This window comes from Lycium ferocissimum, chromosome 8, assembly GCF_029784015.1.
Source record: "Lycium ferocissimum isolate CSIRO_LF1 chromosome 8, AGI_CSIRO_Lferr_CH_V1, whole genome shotgun sequence".
Lineage (NCBI taxonomy): Eukaryota > Viridiplantae > Streptophyta > Magnoliopsida > Solanales > Solanaceae > Lycium > Lycium ferocissimum.
Window position 1 is genome coordinate 36,081,452 of NC_081349.1, and position 24,342 is coordinate 36,105,793.

Below are 24,342 nucleotides of genomic sequence, written 5' to 3' on the forward strand. Positions count from 1 at the left end.
TAAACTAAATGTAACACATCCTGAATACAGGTATTAAATCAGCGGAAATCTTTATAAGTAAATAGTCTCAAACGTGGCAACCACCCATTAAGTCATACGAGACTTTAACAACCTACCCACAATTCTGACAACTATCTATGGAGCTTCTAAGAGACACAACAATCGTCTAACTTGGGGATGCAGCCCGGAAATCTAGAATAATAAATAAAACCGGGAGTGTCCCACGAATAAGGATGTGGGCTCACCAAATCAACAGCAGCAGCAAGTTCTCTTAAGCGTCGAAAGTATCACGAACCTGCTCTTCTTTGTCACCTAACATACCATCAAAAGTAATAATGGTATGCCTGAGTACTTTTGTACTCAGTGAGTGCCTCAGGGACAACAAGTATTATAAAAATAAAATATAATAATATATAAAGAAATCAGTTCTGAAAAGATAGTATAAAAACAGTCATTCCACTTTGTGATTCTTAATATTATTTGTTAAACAGTTTACAAAGCCACTGATCAATATAAAAATAAGTATTCAGCATGTGTATCCCAATAAGAATTATCAAACCGTTTATAAAATCTGTTGCCAAGTTACAACTTTCCATTATGCTTTCAAATTGATCAGGATTATCAACAATAGTTTCATGAGAGGATAAGGATATCACACATGCCAACACAGGCCCAAGAATCAATCATATCGCGCATAGCGCACCACACCGGACTATGTAGTACACGGTGGCTATCCTTCCTCCCGAATAGCTAGGCATAAATCACGCATGTCAATACAGGCCCAAGAATCAATCATATCGAAGGGATGACCGTAGGGTTCCCTTGTCACCGCGCACCACACCGGAATATAACATTCTCGGTGGCTATCCTTCCTCCTGAATAGCTAGGCATTAACCACACTCCGGGTAGCGAACCCGGTAGTGGCCACTCTTCTTCCCGAATGGCTAGGCAATTACCACACTAGGATCCATAGTGGCTACCCTTCCTCCCGAGTAGCTAGGCCAAACATAACAACAAAGTCCATGGCATAGAAGCCGATTCACAACTTTATCTCAAAGTGGTCACACCATCAACAACATTAAAGTTCGTTATGCATATCGAAAGGATAAGTCATTTCAATCAATACTTTGAAAAACGTACAACTTCTTTACAAAGATTTACATGTCCCAATTCACCAATGAGAATGTCATTACCAACTCTTACTAGCATTACTAAGCATCTCTCATAGCGGAAAATCTTCATAATATCTTATACAAATATAGGGTTTGTTACAATCTAGGTTTAATGTGGGTTTGTCCTCTCACACGCATTAACCATCATTTAGACATGAATTAGGGTTCAAGAAACATGAAAAGATTACTTTTCCCTTCCCTTCATTAAAGAATCTTGAATAAGATTATAATTCCAATAATAGTTGCAAAGGGAGATTTTCATCTAAAATAAGTTTTTAAAAGAGATACATACATTAGGGTTTTGTATGAGAAGCTCACCCTTTTTATTCAATAGAGAACTTTCAAGAAAAGAAGTCATGCATTCCAAAATCAAAAGAGACATACACATCACTTTTATAGAAAAAAAATAATTTTTAAAAGAGACATACCTTAAATTGTTAAACAAGGTTTAACAATTTACTTTTATAATGAAGAACACCCAAACCCTAGCTTGAATCACTTTGGAAGGGATTATGTTGCAAAGCCTAGGTTTTGATCATAAAATCATGTTTGAAAGGGATTAGGAACTTGAATTCAACCTAGAATCATGATGACACTTACCTTGTGTGGTTCTTGAGGCTTGGGACTTGTTCTTATTGATTCTTAGGGTAAATTTTCGTGAATGGGGTCTTTGGGGAAATAAACCCCAAACCTTAAATATAACTGAAAACGCGTAAACCTGACTTTTTGATCCAAACCCGACCTGTTACGCGATGGGTACGCGATACGGGACCATCGCGTGATATTCTGAAGCTCAATACTCAGACTTGCGTGATTGGCCCGCGATACGGGGCCATCGCACGAGCCCCCACACGCCTGAAAATGCGACGGGTGTCGGTTCTACATAGTGTTCGGTAAAATGGACATAACTCCTTGTAGGTAGCTCCGTTTGGGCTGGGTAACCTATTGTTGGAAAGATATTTCAAAGAGCTACAACTTTCATGAAGGAAGTTTTTCCAAATTCACAACACATTTTCATGAAAATTACCCAGAAGACAGACCTATCAAAACTTAGGCGAATTTAAGAGGCCTTAAGAACTTCAATTGTTGGTTTGACTTCAAATTAAAACATCTTCCACCCGAATTCATCAAGAATGGATTCATATGGACTTAATATCATCTTAATACTAGATTTCTACACATTCACACCTAGTTCAAGTTTACGAGGTGTTACATTATCCCCCCCTTAAGATCATTCGTCCTCGAATGAAAGTCATGGCTTAAGATTCTTTACTAAACCTCAAATTTCAAAATTTCTAGAGTTCTTTAGTAAAAAGGAAAGGCACGAATTAACGAGCGAATTAGAACGATCCTAAAAAGGACTTTAAGCTCTACAGCACAATCTAGAATCAAGAAGAATAGGAAACACCTATAAATGTCCTGGTAGTCTTTCGATCACGGTGATCGAGTACACAAGGAAGACTCCACTAGACACAGCTTCATAGACACAGACAACTCCTAGGACACATTTAAACCTATGCTCTGATACCAATCTTGTCACGCCCACCCTAGACGTGACCCACCCTAGACGTGACCGGCATCCGACGTCACGAACAACATCGGAAGAAAATAATTCAAAGGACTTAAATCCTTTATAGCAAATTCGAAACCAAGCCTCTCCATGATGGAATGACGGAGAACGTCTGAGGATGCAGTGAGTATAATATCATCAACATATAGTAAAATGTATGCCATTTCAGTCCCCGTATGGTAGATGAACAAAGAATTATCAGAACTACTATTAGAGAAGCCAATGGAAAACACACAATCTGCAAATCGTCTATACCAAGCACGTAGAGCCTGCTTAAGCCCATAGAGAGACTTACGCAATAAGCAAACATAATCATGATGTGTGCGATCCCGAAAACCCATAGGTTGATGCATATACACAGTTTCCTTGAGCTCATCGTGAAGAAAAGTGTCACGACCCGACCAGGGGCCGCGACGAGTACCCGGGGCTAACCACCGAGCACCCTCCGTTTCTTGCTTATCACTATCATCTAATGCTTGTATCAATGTTACACTCAAATTATAAGAAAATCATCTTTCCTTCGAAATATAAATACTTTTATATGCACAAGCCTTTTGGTCATTGAAATAATACATACATATGTACATATATATATACACGTAGCAGCAACCTCGTGAGACCATACCACCCACACTACGTATCTACGAGCCTCTACTAGAGTACTAGACATATGGACGGGACAGGACTCCATCGTGTCCAAAACATACATGTACATAAAAGGAAAACCATAAGCACCTCTGGAACAATGGAGTGCTCTCAACAGCTAATAGCTCCTACGAGTCTGGAGCAAGATCACCTCCCTGTCTACCTGTGGACATGAACACAACGTCCAAAGAAAAAGGACGTCAGTACGAACATTGTACTGAGTATGAGAGGCATAAGCAATAATATCACATCAATGAAATAAAGGAAGCATCAATGAGGAATAATATTTGGCACAAATATCATATTTTGTGTCGTATTACAGCTTCTTCTTATGACTTTTATCGCTTAATTCATGACGTAACCGTCGTATTTGAACTTAGGTCGTTATATTTCATGTGTATAGGTATGATGACGACAAACGGTGAAAACTGTGCTTGAAATGATTGGAACTCGTAGCATATGTCGATTTGCTAAGGTGACGAGTCGAAGACCGCAAAGGATGAACAAAAAGGAGATTTAATCGACTGAAGAGATCCCCGCTTTACTTCCCCGATGCGGAAGCATCGCGAGAATCCTCAGAACTTCAGGCCATCGGGGCGCATCGCGTGAAGGAAAGCGGGGATCTGCGGATGTTTTCCCGATTAGACTAGGATTTGGATTCCTTATTTGTTATTTTTACCCTAGCCTATATATAGACGTTTTAAGATCTGGGAACGATGTGCTGGGACTATTGAAGGATTTGTAAGCCACCGTTCTCGGTTTCTCTTTCTAGGTTTCTTTTATTTTTCATCTTTTTCAACCCTAGATTATTCATGAATTCTCTTGTCTATGATCGAATCATGAGTAGCTAAACTTCTTAATTCTAGGGTTGTGGCGAAAGACTTGAAGGTTGATTTGATGACAATTATTATCTATTTATTTTTCATATTTTGGGTTGCTTATTTATTCTTGATCTTAATTGTTTGATTATCTGGCCAATAGTTAGACACTATCTGTGGTGCGTGAATTGAACTTGAGAAAGGGAATTTACGTACGTAATAAGAATAAATAGAGTTTGTTCGATTTAATCGTTTCGTTACTGAGGATAGAGATATACCCTTTAGCCCTACTTAGTTGAATACGGAGAAATAAATGCGTTCTTGTTACCTCTGATGACCATAGAGATATAGGCATTATAGTAACATCTACAGGCTTGTGAGTAGTTCGAGAGAATATCACAAAGTATAATTAACCCGTCAACTAGTAACCCAGGAAATAAAATAGGTGGAATTGTCTGAAGATCAACTGGATTGTCGAAAGCTATGACCCTAGATCTTTCTCTCATCTGATAATTCTTACAATCTTTGTCAAGATATTCCAGTTACAAAAACACCTATCACAAATTGTTTACTTTTCAGTTTTAGTTTAGTTCAACAACCATCTTGATTTTCACTTTCTTGAATAGTTTCATCCGAATTTGAATTAGTTTAACAAAGTAGAATCTAAGTCTGTGGGATCGATATACGCACTTAACGGTCAGCCTATATTACTTGTACGACCACGTATACTTGCGTGTGCGTTTGGGAGCAACAAGTTTTTGGCGCCGTTCTTGGGGACTTAGCAATATTCTTGTTTTTTTAATTTGGATTTTTGAATTTCTATTCAAGTTTTTTATTCATTTATTATTATTTTATTTTATTTTTAAGTTAGTATTTTGGTTAGTTTGCTTGATATGGCATCTTGGAGTAAAAATTGATCGAATATTGGCTGTTCTTATTTTGGTGATCCTTGTTTGATTTGTGGAGGACCCCACTTGTGGCAACACTGTCAAAATATTTCCGGGAAAACTATGTGTGCACCTTCCCAATCTTTTGAGTGAAATATTTGTAATATATGTGGTGGTCAAGACGGTCATTGGAATGGTTGTCCTAACTCTCACTCCCCATCCCCGAGCCCATATTATGATTCTCCTGTTATTTGTGATGTTGACAGTAGTAATGAAGTGGAGGATGCGAAAAGTCTTGCTCAGGTTAGCGATATAATGAAGCAAATAGGGGAGCAAATGATGGAGCATGATGCATTAATGAGAGAGCAAAATGCAGAAATGTGGAAAGCCATAGAGAGGATTCATGCCAAACTCGCGAGAGATGCGGTAGAGGCCAAAACTTGTAATGATCTACAAGTTACGAGGCTTAGCCAATACTCGAAGAACCTCGAAAGAAGAAGAGAGCGAGTTCCCACAAGTAGATAGCTTTGAAGAAGCAGAGATAGTGAGCCAATCTTGGGTAACAGAATAAGCTCAACAACTGAAATTTTATGGGTTTCTCCGTGATGGTCTTACAAACATGGCTACACAACTGATAGAAGGTAGAGCTGAGCTCGAACAAGAGATAAACCAATTTGGCTCAGATATCCATGGCTTGCAGGCACAAATGAATAAAAAGGTTGAGGCGTCTGATGCCCAACCACATATTACCTTGGATAGTGGCCCGCATATGGAGCAGATAGAGGAATTCCAACCATTCGATCAGATCTTTGTTGATGATGTCATTGTTGAGGAGGTATACAAAAGTGAGGATGTCAGAAATAATGCAGTTTTAGAGTTAGGGTGAGTTGGGCCTCGTTCTAAACATTTTTCTACATTATGCGTGGTTGGCGACATGGAAATCGAGCCTTCCACGTTGATGAAGAAGTATATAGATGATGAACAAGAGCCTTACATCCTAAAATTTACCGCACCGAAAACACAAAGCAACATTCCTTACTTAAGGGCCAAGATGTTCAAGAAACGATATCTATTGCTTGGTTCCTTTATTTTTACACCATCGCCCCAGAAGCGTGATAGAAAATTGAATGCAAAATTAGGGGTGAAATTCATAAGTTCGAGGTGGAGGAAAAAGTTGATTCATGTCGTTCCACGACGATTAGGGGAAGTCTGAGTATCCAAAGTTGAAAGCTGAGAAGCATGCCAGAGTTTTAAGTGTGGGGTCATTCGCCCCTTGATGAGGAGAGCATGTTGCTAGCTAGGCCCTAGTGGGCCCCAGGGAGTATTTCTTACCTTACTTACCGTACTTAAGCTTTGTTTGTTTTCAAATATATATGCATTGAGGGCATTGCATAATTTTAAGTGTGGGGTGGGAAAATACGTCCCTGGTTTGTAACAACATGTTTTAAGGTTGCGGATGATGATTAGTATGCCTTAGGATTTTTTTTTTGGTAGTTTTGCGGCTTAGTGTCGAGAAAAAAAAATTAATAGAAAACTCAAAAAAAGAATTGCAAAAAGATTTTTGGTTCTTTATTTTTCTTTGATAACTTGTTAAGTCCTTCATCAGTAGGCATTCATCATCCACCCCCTTTGGTTTTCTTATGGCCTCGGTTCTTTTCCGAGGGGGGGGCCTTTGAACCGGGCGTAGGTAGATTTTTTTTTTAAGTCATAGAAAGAGCTTTTCCTGAGACGGGTGGATGACAACCTACTTGAGGGAAAATTAGTCCTTAGGATAGGTGTATTCAAATGCTAGGTGCACGGGTTAGGTGAAGTATTGGCATATGAGTGATCTTAAAATTTTTTGTGAAAACATACCGTGAAATTGTATCACTTTTCTTGAAAGCACTTGAAAATGATTTTTGTGACTCGTATGACCCACTTTGCATTGTTGTTTTTCATTGCTATTTGATTCGAGGGACAACCGGATCCCTTTTGCGTTGATTGTGTGCCATGTGTGTGTAAGGGTTTTCGTTTGTATCCATGTTTGGTATTGACGTCTAGAACTTGCCCTGTGTGTTCACAAAGCGAAATGAAGTTTGGTTGAGCCTAGAAAGTGATAGAGGCGTTTTTTTGATTAGTCACTAAAAAGCCTAAAAAGTTATCCCACCAACTTGCAAATAGCACCCTAGTTAACCTTTTTGAGCCTGTAGCCTTTTCTTTGATAGCGATTAATTAGCCTTTACCCTTCGTTCTATAAAGCTCGATTTTTGATCCAAATACTCTATGAGCACTTTAATCATTTACATGTATAATGGGAGTTGGGATGTGAAATAAAGAGGGGAAATGGTTGTTAACTGTAATCTAGGAAGACAATGAGAGTCTTTGAATGAAAAGAACTAATTCACTTGTTAGTTGGGAATTGAAAAAAAAAAAAAAGAAGAGAAAAGAAAGATATCTGAAAAAGACAGAAAAAATGTAGCGAAAAAGTTTCCCGTCTAACTTGTGTGAGTGTTAAAAAAAAAAAAAAAAAAAAGAGAGTGGTGCTTAAACAAAGAAAATAGGTGAATTGGGAGAAATTTAAAGGATGGATGGTATTGAATAAGGGCTAATGAAGAAATTGTGCAAGAATGATAAAAGTATAAGTATTAAAGTGCTTAGGGAGGTTAGTCACTATTATCCAAATAAGTCCTGCCCGTCTCTTAGCCTACATTACAACCCTCGAAGTCCTACTTGATTCTAGGTTCGTCTTACTTGTATTAGTAGAGTGGTTACACTACGGGCAAGCATATGGTATGTCGTATTCTACATGTGATGTTCTTTGTGAGAGTGAGCGTACTTATTGATTTCAGGTCCATTGGCTTAAACATATGTGATTCTTGATGAGATATGGACCACTTTGTTGAGGTGAGGGCACATAATTAGCAATAGAGTGGTGAAGTGTTGATCTCTTGATCATAAGGTTGCCTATATACGTTAAAGTGGTGTCGTTGAGTCAACTTTTTTCTTTGAGAAGAAGTACTTGGTATTGAAAATGAGGCTTTTAAAATCTTTGGCATGGCTTTCGCAATTTGGGTCATTGTTTTGGTTTTGAACATCTTTCTTCAAAAATAGCCATACTAGCGAATCCCGTTGCAGACCTGTTTGAATGGGTGAGCTAAAAGTGTAGTCTGATGTTAGTTTGTGTTTGCTCGAGGGCGAGCAAAGTCTAAGTGGGGGGTGGTGATATTTGGCACAAATATCATATTTTGTGTCGTATTAAGGAACATCTGTATCTGGCTGTCACATAGAAAAGGAGTGATGCATCTTTGGCTTACTCATAATCATCATCATATCATAAATGCATAAATATATATATATATATATATATAAGCTGCCCGTCCATATCGGTTCGGTGTGATAATCATTAGCCTGCGTCCAGGCCTCCAGCGTCCGGGGAATCATCTCCTGCAGCCCACTAGTGGTGTCTGCCCATGCCATCTGGCCATGGTGTATAGCTGCCTGCCTTAGCGGTGACTGCCCGGCCAAGTAGGCACGGTGTTATATCATCATCATAATATACATATCATAGTACATGCATAAAGACTCAAAGACGACTATGCTTTATTGGGGTGACGTATGGTCGTGATCCGCCGATCTTCTTATGGAGCACTCATTGACATCCTGCCTCACCTTGGAGGAAACAGTATATGAGGTGACTGTAAGCAATAAGGACATCATATTATGAACATCTAGGACTTCTATACTCTAACTCATTACCTTGTGTAGCTAATTAGGGATATCAGCTCGTACCTTTTCGGAACTTAAGAGATTCATGGAGAAGAAAGAAAGTCATATTATAGGATTCATGCCATAGAAGGAAAGGACTAGCCTCACATACCTTTGTCGTTTAACTATCTTATCGCTTGATTGTCCTTCTTCGATGCTGGTGTTTCAACCTTCGAGAGGAATCGCATTAACATTAGTTACTCGGCCATAAGAACATTTCACTATTTCTAGAGAAAATTGGGCAGCACTTCCTTTGTTTATATTACTTTTCCCACAGTCTATATCAACTCCCAACGTTAATAACAACATCCACAATATAGCAACAACAATCATCATTTATTTACATTTACCACAATTCACCATTTCTCTTAGATTTTTCCATAATTATGATTATAACTCGTTATCGCGTTTTCTCATATATGATACTTATTCCATGGTCTAAAGGTCACTTATAACATATTCACAATCACAGCATACTGTTGACACCTAATTTTGTCCCTCTTTTATTCTAATTTATTTCCTTGGGCTTCTAATTTTATTGTTAATCTAAATACTTTTATTCACTACTATGTTATTACTATTGCTATTATTATTTGTAAGTATCGTCACGTTATTATAATTACTATTTTAATATCACCCTCACATTACCACCTATTTATCGCTTATTAATCATAAAGTTAAGCTAGATAATATTTCTTACTCTATTATTACATTATCTATATATTTATAGTTTTGCTATTATTAGTGAATTAGTAAAATTGAATTGTATCCTTATTACTATTAATTACTAATTGTGTGATTGTTACATATACTTTTCAAGTTATAAATTGCTATAAAGAAACATGAGGAATTGGATTAGAATATGGAGAAGACCAAGCACATAGCCATGAGATAGCCCATTTGTTTTCAACTCAGCAGCCCACACCCGTTTCTTACCCAACCAGCCCACCAGGCGAGTTCAGCCCATTACCCATGTCATCCGACCCGGCCCACTGCTATTGCTCAACTGAAGAAAAAAAACCTAATGACAAAAGAGAACAGCCGCAGCCCTCTCTTTCTCTTCTTTCTCTCTCTCGCTCAACCTCTCTCCTCCCCTTCCATTTCCAGCGAAACCTTAGCCCTCTTTAGCCATAAACAGGTTTGTCTACCACATTTTCGTACCAAATTTGTCACCCACGTTTGTCCTGTCATCACAATACAAAGGGCTTCCGATTCTCGACTCCAAAAGGTAACAGATCCAAAAAGAACAGGGGGTCCACCTCGGGCAAATAATCTGAAGACAAATCACGCACGTGAAGGCCTATGGGGATTTCAACGGATCCATTTTGATTCGTTTTTTGAAAAATTCAAAACTGGGAATCCCGCTCATTTTGAACCCGGGGAGAAACCCTAGAAGTCTACTATAAATATTCGTTTCATTACTCATTTGAAAGGGGGGATCACTCAGCGTCTTTAGAAATGCAAAAACTATCTTCCAAACTTGTTTTCCTTTTCCGGTGAACTTTAGCCGCGACAAAGGTATTCGACTTAACTCTAATTTTGAATTCGTTCGAGTTCGAGACCTCGACGACCCCGTTCACTGTACCCACAAAAGGTCGGTAAACCTTTCTCCTTCTCTTTATTTTTAGTATTTTTCGTGTTTAACTTAATTTGGGTTCGTGTGTTAGTTTAGCTTATCCTGTGGTATTATGTATTCATGGGTTCATTTAGTATAATTTTTGTTCTTGTGTAATGTTGTGTGCTAGCATGTTAGTGTACTCGAAGAAAGTAAACAATCCTTCTTTAATTAAGTTTAATTTCGTTTTAGTAATCCAACAAGTGTTTAGGTGTACTCCCAGGTTTGGTGTTCAGTCGATTGAGTCTCAGTTGGCAATTTAGTAGTGTTATGCATGCCCATGATTAGTTAGTGTAGTTTCAGTTCTAATGATATTTACAGGTTCATGTTCTAGTTTAGTTTGGTTGTCTTTGCAATTAAATAGTTGGTAGCATCTGTGCGTTTATGTCTTAGTTTAGTAGTTTAATTCTAGTTTTTTTTTTAAGTTCCCCTGTGACTGGTTGTTGTGTTGTCTGATTACGCGAGATCGTCGCTCATGTTCAGTTAATATGTGTGATTAGTCTATAATTCGGTAAATTACTAATCATGTTTAGGTTTACATCTTGCTTGACTATATTGTGCACCCTTCATTTGAATGAAATCATGTGTCCATGTAGGCACCATTAGTTATTCAGCCTCATTTTAGCACGATGTCGTTAGAAGTCTGTTTGGTTTTGTCCATCAATGCAGTACTTCTAATCCTGCAGGTCATGTGTTTGGGGAATTCGTTGGTCACTTATGATGTAGCTACTTTCAAAATAGTGATTAAAAATGCATAGGCATTTAGTATTACTTTTTCAAACAGAACTGTAATTCGAATGTGCTTGAACAACGTATTGTATATACAGTCCCTCTAATCATGTATGGTTTTGTACCAAGAATCTAATCTGATCAGCGACTCGACTGCTTTAAAAAACCAGATGTCCCTTACTTTCTTGATCAAACATAACAACCCCGAGATCCACTTAAAGTATGCCCTTTTTGTTTAATCCGAGAAGAAGTTGCCATTGAAGCATGTTCAAGCATCTTTAAACCCATACAGGATGAGTGGATTTGATTTCTTACCTTGTGATTAAGTCCAACTTAGGATAATGTAGCGTTAGGCTTAAACAACGAATTCATTTGGTTTAGGATGTCCTTTTGGGATTAGAATATAGCTAAAGAGTTTGATAGTGGCTTTTGATTAAAATATGTTTCCTTTTAGTGGCTTTCGACTGAAGTGCTGTTTTCCTGCTTAATGCCGGCTTATAAAAAGTAACTTTTGTTTTTTTGTGATAAGCGATTAGCATTCTTTCAATCTATTTTCTAATTGTATGCTATCTGTCTGTCCTTAAGTTTTCAGTGGGATGACTAGGAATCTCTCTTGTTGCAAGTTTTTTATCACTAGACATTCTTATCTTTTCCTTTTTGTAGTCCTCTGTGCTATTTTTCATCAATTATTGGGCAGTTATCACGTATGATATTATGTTCCTCGATGACACTTGGTTATAAGGGTAGTAGGCTGTAATCTGGTAATAATATTAGCACCCGCTCTAGATCTTGATCAGGACATCAAATTAAAATATTATGATATTTGTTCATATGTCTATTTGAGAAGCTCATTGCACTGTTGATGGAGTGGCATGCTTGGTAGTTTCAAGACCTATTGTGTATTGGCCTTATTACTCTTTCCGTTGGAAGTATGACTAGTACTTTCTGATTAGCTGTCTGCTCTAGTATCCTTTAGCATCTCCTTAACCTTCGGTTTTGTCATCATTCTTAACATTGGGTGGTGAAAATGTGACTAGTCATGGCATGGTGAGTTAGTGGACATTAGCTTGGAATTAATTGTTTAGCGGCATCTATTTTACTTTCCATAGTTGTTGAGAATTAAATTTCCTTTTGCTAATTCTTCATTTTGTTCTTTCTTTATTGCATGAAAACCGGAGCCGAAGAGTCCAACTTTGAGACTCAACGACGCCGCTATCACATGGAGCCGTGCATCCCTGACCATTTCAAGTCTTACATCGCTCAAAGAGAAATTACGAAATAATCCAATCTTTGTGTCGGGAGTTTATTTTGGCTAACGTATTTGTTGATGATGCTTGTTTATATGTTTGGCGTGACTAACCTTTATTTGTATTTGTATGACTAATTGCTAAGACTTAAGTTACTATAATTTAAAGCTAAGTTTCATTTAAGGTTTCACTTTAGATATTAATAGAGTACTTCCTCTTACATAGAATACGACATTTAGACATATGGAATTGGATAAGTGATTAGTTTACCACATTGTACTGATTTTAAAATTGGCCTTCCAAATTCGTACTTGCCCAGTCGTAGTTTAACATAAGTGTCCTACTAAAGACTATCCACCTACTTTAAATAATAACTTAACATTTTATAAAACTTTTTAGGTTTTATGGTAATTCTATTTAAAGGCCATAACTTACCATTTCTAATAGTGATGAATTCTTTTCCAAGCGTAATTCATACTTTTATTTTTCCACAAGTCCTATTTCAAATAACATTCTTAGATGTCCATCAATAACTTTAACACTACTTACAAAGATATTTTCTTAAATATTGTAAAATGTTATATCTACATTCTTAGCCTAATTAAATTTGAGTCTGGTCGGATTAACCATTATTAATGGAACTTAGAGGATGCCTAATACCTTCCCTCTAGGTAAGTTGAACCTTTACCTAGAATCTTAAGTTTCGCAGACTTTTTAAAATCAATTTTAGATAAATACTTTAATAATCTTAGGTGCCCTAATTCACCATAGTTAATTAAGTGGCGATTCCTAACTTTAATTAATCCCGGAATTACCGGGATGTTGTAAACTATTTTGACCCCGGTTGAAATAGGGTATGACACATACCAACACTCATAATTCATTCCAATCACTATTCATACACTCATGACCCAATTTCTATGTCTTTTCACAATTCAAGTGTTTCAACTTTCAACCACTCAAACCATATAAAAGGGTCATAAAACTCACCTTAGATGATGGATGAACAACCTTTGAGTGGAACTTCTCTTCTTGCACCAAAACCCTAACTCACTCTTCTTGAGTTTTCTTGGCTTAGATGAACTTTTAATGGGTTTCATAAACTTGATTTCATGGATTTGGTGTAATTGACCTTGGTTTTCCTTTGATTTCTTGTGGATGAATAGTGGAGAAGGTTCTAGAGAGTTCTTGGAGAGAAGAGAGTGAAAGATGAAATGAAATAAAAATGGAGGAGGGGTCTTATATTAATTCATGAAATCAGTCCCGTCCGAGATGTACGGTACGATCGACGGAGCATCGATCCAGGAGTCGAAGTCATCAAATTTTCGGTGAGCAATCTGTCTTTTCTTCTCATTCGACGGTGAGAAGGACGGTCCGTCGACCTGTTCGTCGAATAGTCTTCGTTCCAGCTCAGTTTTACGGCGCCATCGACGGGCGTCGACTTGTTCGACAGTACAGAGGACGACCGTCGAACCCCCTTTTCGCAGGACTGCGGTGAAATTTCATTTAACGGACTTTTCCTCCCTTGCCTTTAACTTCTTTGAAATTTTAACTAGGATTATTAAATATGCCTTCTTACTTTTAGGGACATCATGTTCGTCTTAACTTCCGTTAGTCCCTTCGCCGCTCAGCAACCCAAAGTTCCGAGGTGTAACATTCTTCCCCCCTTTTAGAACATTCGTCCTCGAATGTTAAGTACTCGGGAATTCTACAAAAATTTTGCCAGAGTTTCCCCTGTAATATAGCGCTACCATCCTATCACAACAACCCATAATAATCTGCCTCACAGGGCTACAATACAATAAAACTCTAAGAAAGACTTATGAAAATTGCCGAAAATAGGGAACATAATTTCTGAGTAATGATGGAAATAGGGGTATTCAGATACTCTAATTATTACACTTCATTTACTGCATTCATACCTTGTACTGCCGACGCTTCTTCTTGGACCTCTCCTGGGGGTTGGAATAAGTGTGGATACCTGCATTTCATTTTCTCTTCTGTTTTCCAAGTCATCTCTTCTCGTTTGTTATTCCGCCACAGGACCTTAACTGAGGTTATTTCCTTGTTTCGAAGTCTTCGTACTTGCCTATCTACGATGGCAATGGGTACCTCTTCATAGACTAGCTTTTCCGTCACTTGTACATCATCTACTGGAACAATTCTCTTGGGATCTCTAACATACTTGCGGAGCATTGAGACATGAAAGACTGGATGAAATGATTCAAGCTCTGAAGGCATATCCAATTCATAGGCTACTTGGCCGACCTTACGGATAATCTTGTAAGGTCCAATGTAGGTGGACTGAATTTCAATTTCTTATCGAATCCTTTCATTGGCAACACCTTCAAAAATATCCAATCACCAACCCTGAAATTCCAATTCTCGCCGACGGTTGTCCGTGTAAGACTTTTTGCGACTTTGGGCTGTCAGCAATCGATCCCGGATCACTTTGACTTTTTCTACCGCCTGCTGAATCAATTCAGGACCTATTAATTGTACCTCTCCTCTTTCAAACCACCCAATCGAGGATCTGCACTTTCTTCCATATAGGGCTTCATACGGAGCCATCTGGATACTAGAATGGTAGCTATTGTTATAAGCGAACTCAATAAGGGGTAGGTGATCATCCCAACTACTACCGAAATCTAGCACACACGCTCGGATCATATCTTCCAAGGTCTGAATAGTACGTTCGGCCTGCCCATTAGTTTGCGGATGGAATGCTGTACTGAGCTTCACTTGGGTACCTAGACTTTCTTGAAAGGATTTCCAGAACTTGGCTGTAAACTTCGCCCCTCTATCTGTAATAATGGATAATGAAACACCATGGAGTCGCACAATTTTCTTGAGATACAACCTCGCATAATCTTCTGCGGGGTATGTGGTCCTGACTAGAAGAAAATGAGATGCCTTTGTTAATCTGTCCACGATCACCCATATAGAGTCATACTTGTCTTGGGAGCGGGGCAATCCCACAATGAAATCCATATTGATAACTTCCCACTTCCAAGTAGGGATTTCTATTACTTGCAATAGCCCTCCTGGCTTCTGGTGCTCGACCTTTACTTGTTGGCAATTTGGACATTGGGCTACAAACTCTGCTATGTCTCTTTTCATGCCATCCCACCAATATATCAATTTGAGGTCGTGGTACATCTTTGTTGCGCCTGGGTGAATAGAATACCGAGAGTAATGGGCTTCTTATAGAATTGGAACACATGTGCCTGCCACGGTATCGAAATCTTTGTTTTAAATGGAGATCTCTCTTTTTCATGAAATGTGTCTTTATAGTGGCTCAACCTCGGATCTTCATACTGACGCTCTTTCACTTCCGCATTCAGAGACGAAACTGCGGGATCATTAATACCAATCCCCGCACTACCCGAATCTACCACACGTACTTCAAGATTAGCTAGTTAGTAAAGCTCATGAACCATTTCTTTCCTTACCGGGGGAACTTCACATAAACTACCCATGGATCGGCGGCTAAGCGCATCAGCTACTATATTTGCCTTTCCGATATGGTATAAAATATTCACATCATAATCTTTCAGCAATTTTAACCACCGCCTCTGTCGTAAGTTCAACTCTTTCTGTTTGAAAATGTATTGGAGACTTTTGTGATCTATATAGATATCAACACACACACCATACAAATAATGCCTCTATATCTTCAACGCATGAATAACTGCAGCCAATTCAAGATCATGAGTTGGGTAGTTCTTTTCATGCTTCCGCAGCTGTCTCGAGGCATAAGCAATAACTTTATCGTGCTGCATCAACACACACCCTAACCCAACACCGGAAGCATCGCAGTATACTACATAACCATCGGACCCTTCTGGAAGTGTTAAGACTGGGGCTGAGGTTAATCTGTCCTTCAACGTTTGAAAACTGTGTTCACAAGCATCATTCCATTGAAATTTAGCTGACTTTTGGGTTAGCTTTGTCAATGGAGCTAAAATAGATGAAAAGCCCTCCATGAACCTTTCATAATAACCTGCCAATCCCAGAAAACTACGAACTTCGGTAGGTGTCGTAGGCCTTAGCCAATTCTTTACCGTTTCAATTTTCTGAGTATCAACTCACATACCATCGTCTGAGATGACATGGCCCAGAAGCGTTACAGAATTTAGCCAAAACTCGCACTTTGAAAATTTTGCATATAGTTTCCGTGCATCGCAAAATTCCAAGTACGATACGCAAGTGATCACCATAATCTGATTCCGTGCGAGAATATACCAGAATATAATCAATGAATACTATCACAAATAAGTCCAAGAGTGGTCTGAACACATTATTCATCAAATTCATAAACACGGCCGGAGCATTAGTCAACCCAAACGACATCACCCGAAACTCATAATGGTCATATCTCGTTCTAAAGTCTGTCTTAGAAATATCTTCTTCTCTAACCCTCACTTGATGATAACCCGACCTCAAGTCTATTTTAGAAAACCATTTGGCACCCCGGTGACTCGATCAAATAAATCATCAATTCTTGGGAGAGGATATTTATTCTTTATCGTCACTTTGTTCAACTGCCTATAATCGATGCACATTCGTAAGGAATCGTCTTTCTTTCTCATGAACAAGACTGGTGCTTCCTACGGCGATGAACTGGGCCTGATAAACCCCTTTTCGAGCAAATCTTTTAATTGCGCCTTTAGCTCTTTCAATTCTGCCGGAGCCATTTGATAAGGAGGAATAGAAATAGGCCTTGTGTCCGGCAACACGTCAATGGCGAAGTCAATTTCTCTTTCTGGAGGAAGGCCTGGAAATACATCCGGAAATTCATTTACTATCGGGACAGATTGAAAAGTTGGCGACTTAGCTTCGGTATCATGAACTCGGACTAGATGATAAATGTAGCCTTGGCTATCATCTTTCTTGCCTTGAGATAGGAAATAAACCTACCTCTTGGAGACGCTGTATTACCCTTCCATTCCAGTACGGGTTCTCTCGGAAATTGGAACCGAACTACTTTTGTTCGACAGTCAACATTAGCATAGCATGAGGCCGACCAATCCATACCCGTGATCACATTGAATTCTAACATTTCAAGCTCAACTAAATCAGCTTTAGTTCGGCGATCACACATTACTATCACACAGTTTCTACACACTTGTCTAGCTATCACGGGATCACCAACCGGAGTAGACACCTCGAAAGTTTTCATTGGCTTAGGTTTCACCCCAATGCGGCCAGCAATGTACAGGGTAATATAGGAAAAAGTGGAACCAGGATCTATCAAGGCATATACATTATAGAAAAGTATACACAATGTACCTGTAACCACATCCGGGGAGGACTCAAGATCCTTTCATCCGGCTAAAGCATATATACGGGGCTGAGTAGCACCTGAAGTAGATGCTGCCCCTCGGCCTCCACCTCGGCCTACTGACACTTGAGGAGCCTACCCTACCGGGCTCACTGAGGAAGAACCAGCTGCTGAACCTGTGGGCTGAACCCCAACTCTGCCACTCGCTGACGGGCAATCTCTCACCATATGCCCCATCTGACCACAAGTATAACAAGCATCTGAACCTTGGTGACATTGTCCGGATTATAGTCTACCGCATTGGCTGCATCGCGGTACTGAGGGTCTCCTCTGACTGTAGTCTTCCCTGAGCTGAGCATCTAAGGCCCTCAAGCCCTGACTCTGTCCTGAACGAATGGAGCGATCAAATCTCCTACTCGTGAACCGAGGAGATGTGCTGGTCACCGACTATCCTGAATATCTGGAATATGTCTGCATTGGTCCCCCTCTATAACCAGTGCCTGCCCCCATAGACTTGGCTCTCTTGTCTTGCCGTCTATCAATATCACGATCACTTCTTTGTGGTTATTGTCGCTCCTCTAAATTCTGGGCATGGGCCTGTATCCGAGAAATATCCATCCCATCTTGTAGCGAAGCCGTCAAACAGTCCTTGAACAAATGTGGCCCCAAGCCACTCACAAACTTGTGTACCCTATCCCCCATATCGGCCACCATGGTCGGGGCATACCTAGCTAAGGAATTAAATTGCAGGCTGTACTCCTGAGCACTCATATTCTCTTGCTTCAAATTTAGAAATCTATCCGCCCTAGCTCGGCTGACCTCGGGTGGCAAGTAGTGACGAATAAAAGCATCCACGAATTCTTGCCAGACCGGAGGAGGAGCATTCTCTCCTCTTGACAATACCCAGTTATTATACTATAAGACTGCCACATCCCGGAGCTTATAAGATGCCAACTCCATGGATTCAATTTCTGAGGCATGGACAATCTTCAATGTCCTCAACATCTCATCTATGAAACCTTGCGGGTCTTCTTCCGGCTTTGACCTAAAAAACTCCAAAGGATTTAAAGTCATAAAATCACGGGCTCTAGTGCTGGCTGATCGATCACTTGGGCCCTATTCTGCCGCTGTGCCTGAGCGGCGACCAACTGTGTCAACAAATGTATGGCCTCGGTCATTTGTTGACCCGAAGCAACTGGAGGAGGGACTGGAGCTGGAGCTCCTATTTGCTTTTCCACATTAGGTGGGGTGGAGGAAGCATTGGATAAGGCCTCATTATGTGATTCGCCTTCTTCTATATCCGTTGGCGACTCCCTTACTACTCGCCTGTTTGTCGCAGTCTTGCCCTTCTGGGCGGCTGTAGCTTTTCCCTTTTGCGGCATTCTGAAATCACAACACACTATTAGGGAGGGTAGAATCTTATACACGACTCAATCGCACGATCTTATAAGGGAAAAGATGGTCATTTTTCCTAAATGCCTTGTAGCCTCTTATTCATTAGTGTGGCGCGCAACACACCATAAACAAGACTCTACTAGACACGGCTCATAGACACTTCCTACGACTAAACTGCTCTGATATCACTTTTGTCATGACCCGACCAGGGGCCGCGACGAGTACCCGGGGCTAACCACCGAGCACCCTCGATTTTACTGCTTATCACTATCATCTAATGCTTTTATCAATGTTACACTCAAATTACAAGAAAATCATCTTTCCTTCGAAATATAAATATGCACAAGCCTTTTGGTCATTGAAATAATACATACATACATACATACATACATATATATATATATATATATATATATATATATATATATATACACACACACACACACACACGTAGCAGCAACCTCGTGAGACCATACCACCCACACTACGTATCTACGAGCCTCTACTAGAGTACTAGACATATGGACCGGACAGGACCCCGTCGTGCCCAAAACATACATGTACATAAAAGGAAAACCATAAGCACCTCCGGAACAATGGAGTGCTCTTAACAGTTAACAGCTCCTACGAGTCTGGAGCAAGTTCACCTCCCTGTCTACCTGTGGGCATGAACACAGCGTCCAAAGAAAAAGGACGTCAGTACGAACATCGTACTGAGTATGAGAGGCATAAGCAATAATATCACATCAATGAAATAAGGGAAGCATCAATGAGGAACATCGGTATCTGACTGTCATATAGAAAAGAAGTGATGCATGTTGGCTTACTCATAACCATCATCATATCATAAATGCATAAATATATATATATAAGCTGCCCGTCCATATCGGATCGGTGTGATAATCATTAGCCTGCGTCCAGGCCTCCCGCGTCTGGGGAATCATCTCCTGCCGCCCACTAGTGGTGTCTGCCATGCCATCTAGCCATGCTGTATAGCTGCCCGCCTTAGCGGTGACTGCCCGACCAAGTAGGCGCGGTGTTATATCATCATCATAATATGCATATCATAGTGCATGTATAAAGACTCAAAGACGACTATGCTTTATCGGGGTGACGTATGGTCGTGATCCCCCGATCTCCTTATGGAGCACTCATTAACATCCTGCCTCACCTCGGAGGGAATAGTATATGAGGTGAGTGTAAGCAATAATGACATCATATCATGAACATCTAAGACTTCTATACTCTAACTCATTACCCTGTGTAGCTAATTAGGGATATCAGCTCGTATCTTTTTAGAACTTAAGAGATTCATGGAGAAGAAAGAAAGTCATATTATAGGGTTCATGCCATAGAAGGAAAGTACTAGCCTCACATACCTTTGTCGTTTAACTATCTTATCGCTTGATTGTCCTCCTTCGATCTTTGGTGTTTCAACCTTCGAGAGGAATCGCATTAACATTAGTTACTCGGCTATAAGAACATTTCACTATTTCTAGAGAAAATTGGGCAGCACTTCCTTTGTTTTTATTACTTTTCCCACAGTCTATATCAACTCCCAACGTTAATAACAACATCCACAATATAGCAACAACAATCATCATTTATCTACATTTACCACAATTCACCATTTCTCTTAGATTTTTCCACAATTATGATTATAACTCGTTGTCGCTTTTTCTCATATATAATACTTATTCCATGGTCTAAATGTCACTTATAACATATTCACAATCATAGCATACCAACACTCATAATTCATTCCAATCACTATTCATACACTCATGACCCAATTTCTATGTTTTTTCACAATTCAAGTGTTTCCACTTTCAACCACTCAAATCATATAGGGTCATAAAACTTGCCTTAGATGATGGATGAACAACCTTTGAGTGAAACTTCTCTTCTTGCACCAAAACCCTAACTCACTCTTCTTGAGTTTTCTTGGCTTAGATGAACTTTCAATAGGTTTCATAAACTTGATTTCATGGATTTGGTGTAGTTGACCATGGTTTTCCTTTGATTTCTTGTGGATGAATGGTAGAGAAGGTTCTAGAGAGTTCTTGGAGAGAAGAGAGTGAAAGATGAAATGAAATAAAAATAGAGGAGGGGTCTTATATTAATTCATGAAATCAGTCCCGTCCGAGATGTACAGTGCGATCGACGAAGCGTCGATTGGATCGATGGAGCATCGATCCAAGCGTCGAAGTCATCAAATTTCCAGTGAGAAATCTATCTTTTCTTCTTATTCGACGGTGAGAAGGACGGTCCGTCGAATTGATCGACGGAGCGTCGACCTGTTCGTCGAATGGTCTTCGTTCCAGCTCAGTTTTACGGCGCCATCGATGGGCGTCGACTTGTTCGACGGTACAAAGGACGATCGTCGAACCCCCTTTTTGCAGGACTGCGGTGAAGTTTCCTTTAACGAACTTTTCCTCCCTTGCCTTTAACTTCTTTAAAATATTAACTAAGATTATTAAGTATCCCTTCTTACTTATAGGGACATCATGTTCATCTTAACTTCCGTTAGTCCCTTCGCCGCTCAGCAACCCAAAGTTCCGAGGTATAACAAAAAGCATTCTTCATATCCAGTTGATGTATAGGCCAATGCTTTGACAAAGAAAGACTAAGAATAGTGCGGATAGTTGCCGGTTTCACCACCGGACTGGAACGCCTCACCACAGTCAATGCCAACTTGCTGAGTTTTGCCATCACCTATAAGTCGGGCTTTATGCCTCTCAAAATCACCATTAGACTTTTCTTTATTAGTAAAAATCCACATAGAATGAATAACATTAACATTAGGTGGACGGGGGACCAAATCCCACGTCTTATTCGTAACAAGAGCATCAAATTCATCATTCATAGCCATTTTCCAATTCGGGTCACGAAGAGCGGCCGATGGGTTATGAGGTAGAGGAGATTTCGTAACTGTGGTATGTAAGTTAAACTGACGTTTAGACTTGACAATACCTCGTTGGTTGCGGGTGACCATGGTGGGACGGGGAGCGGGGATAGGCGGCTGGACAGTGGCATGGGGAAGGGGTGGCAATCGGACCAGTGGGCAGCGCCTCACCGGGGGTCACCGTCACGCCCCAAACCCACCCTAGACGTGACCGATCCGACGTCACGACCAACATCGGAAGAACCTAAGCAACACCATAATAATACTTGAACCCGCCGTGTTCAACATTCGCCTCCAACCCGGTTTATAAAATAAAGGTAAACGAATCACGCATATAAGAATTAAATCAGCGGAAGTCTTTAGTTATCTATACTTGTCAAACATAACAACGTGCCCAAGAGTTAATTAATAACTCAATAACTACCCACAAATGTATATTAGGGAGCTTCTAAGATAAAGGATTAATAGTCTGACTCATCGGGACGCGGCCGGGTAACTAACGTAACAAATAAGTAAATCAACGGGGTGTCCCACGAACGAATGTGTGGGCTCACCAAATTATCCGCAACAAAGAAGTCCTTCCTAAGCACCTGGAGTATCACGAACCTGCTCTTCCCCGTTACCTAACATACCATCAAAAACAACAATGGTATGCCTGAGTACTTCGTACTCAGTGAGTGCCTCGGGGACAATGAATAATACGAAAATAAAGTAAAATAATACATGAAGAAATCAGTCTTGAAAATCATATGAAATCAACGTAAGGCGATTATTCGGTTTATGCATCTCAATAATAAGTATCAAAACCCACTTATAAAGCCTCTTGTTAAGTTACAACTTCAAATATGCCCTTTTTTAATCAATTAAGATAGTCATCAACAATTCCATAAGAGAATAAGAATGTCACACATGCCAATACAGGCCCAAGAATCAAGAATATCACGTATAGCGCACCACACCGGAACATATAATTCTCGGTGGCTATCCTTCCTCCCGAATAGCTAGGCATAAATCACACCGGACTATGTAGTACGCGGTGGCTATCCTTCCTCCCGAATAGCTAGGCATAAATCACACCGGACTATGTAGTACGCGGTGGCTATCCTTCCTCCCGAATAGCTAGGCATAATCACACCGGACTATGTAGTACGCGGTGGCTATCCTTCCTCCCGAATAGCTAGGCATACATCACACCGGATTATGTAGTACGCGGTGGCTATCCTTCCTCCCGAATAGCTAGGCTTGAATCACACCCCGGGTAGCGAACCCGGCGGTGGCTATCCTTCCCCCGAATAGCTAGGCTTGAATCACACCCGGGTAGCGAACCCGGTGTGGCCACTCTTCCTCCCGAATGGCTAGGCAATTACCACACTAGGATCCATAGTGGCTACCCTTCCTCCCGAGTAGCTAGGCCAAACACAACAACCAAATTCATAGCATAGAAGCCGATTCACAATTTGTCTCAAATAGTCACACCATCAAATAGCATTAAAGTTCATTATGCCATTACGAAAATCCATAATATCATAGATAATTACTTTATCATAGTTCCTTTGTAAAATCATCAATACCAAAAATTAACCATCATCACTGATCATCTCTTATAGAAGAAAATGATTCATAATATCACATACATATATAGGGTTTGTTACAATCTAGATTTAATGTGGGCTTGTCCCCTCACGCACATTAACCATTAATCAAAACATGTAATAAATTTCGAGAGTGTGAAACCAATTCATCATATCATTCAACACATGCTTTTATAAAGAATCAATCTTTCAAGAGAGTTTGCAAAAGAGACATATCAATTACCTTTATATTCAAAAAGGATTTTATTTTTAAAGAGACATACAAATCACAATAAGATTTTTAAAAGGGAGACATACATTCAAAATAAGGTTTTTAAAAGGGAGACATACATTCAAAATAATGTTTTTAAAAGGGAGACATACATTCAAAATAAGGTTTTTTTTTAAAAAGGAGACATACCTTAATTTGTTAAACAAGGTTTAACAAATCACTTTTCTAATGAAGAACACCCAAACCCTAGCTTGAATCACTTTGGGAAGAATTATGTTGCAACCCTAGGTTTTGATCACAAAATCATGTTAAGAATCATGGGTTTGATGTTAGAAAGGAATCGAGACTTGAATTCAACCTAGAATCATGATAACACTTACCTTTTAGGGTTCTTGAGGCTTGGGACTTATTCTTATTGACTTTAGGGTAAATTTTCGTGAATGGGGTCCGGGGAAATAAACCCCAACCTTAAATATAACTGAAAACGCGTAAACCCGACTTTTTGACCTAAATCCGACCCGTTACGCG

The 24,342-nt window shown here is 39.7% G+C and overlaps 1 long non-coding RNA gene across 1 annotated transcript; it reads right to left on the bottom strand.

Moving 5' to 3' along the window:
• Nucleotides 1-24,099, bottom strand: LOC132068263 (uncharacterized). The gene is made up of 2 exons (XR_009417363.1): nucleotides 24,004-24,099; nucleotides 1-312 (listed from the first exon to the last, which is right to left on the bottom strand). It is a non-coding gene; the product is annotated as an uncharacterized LOC132068263 (long non-coding RNA).
• Nucleotides 24,100-24,342: the final 243 nt, after the last annotated feature.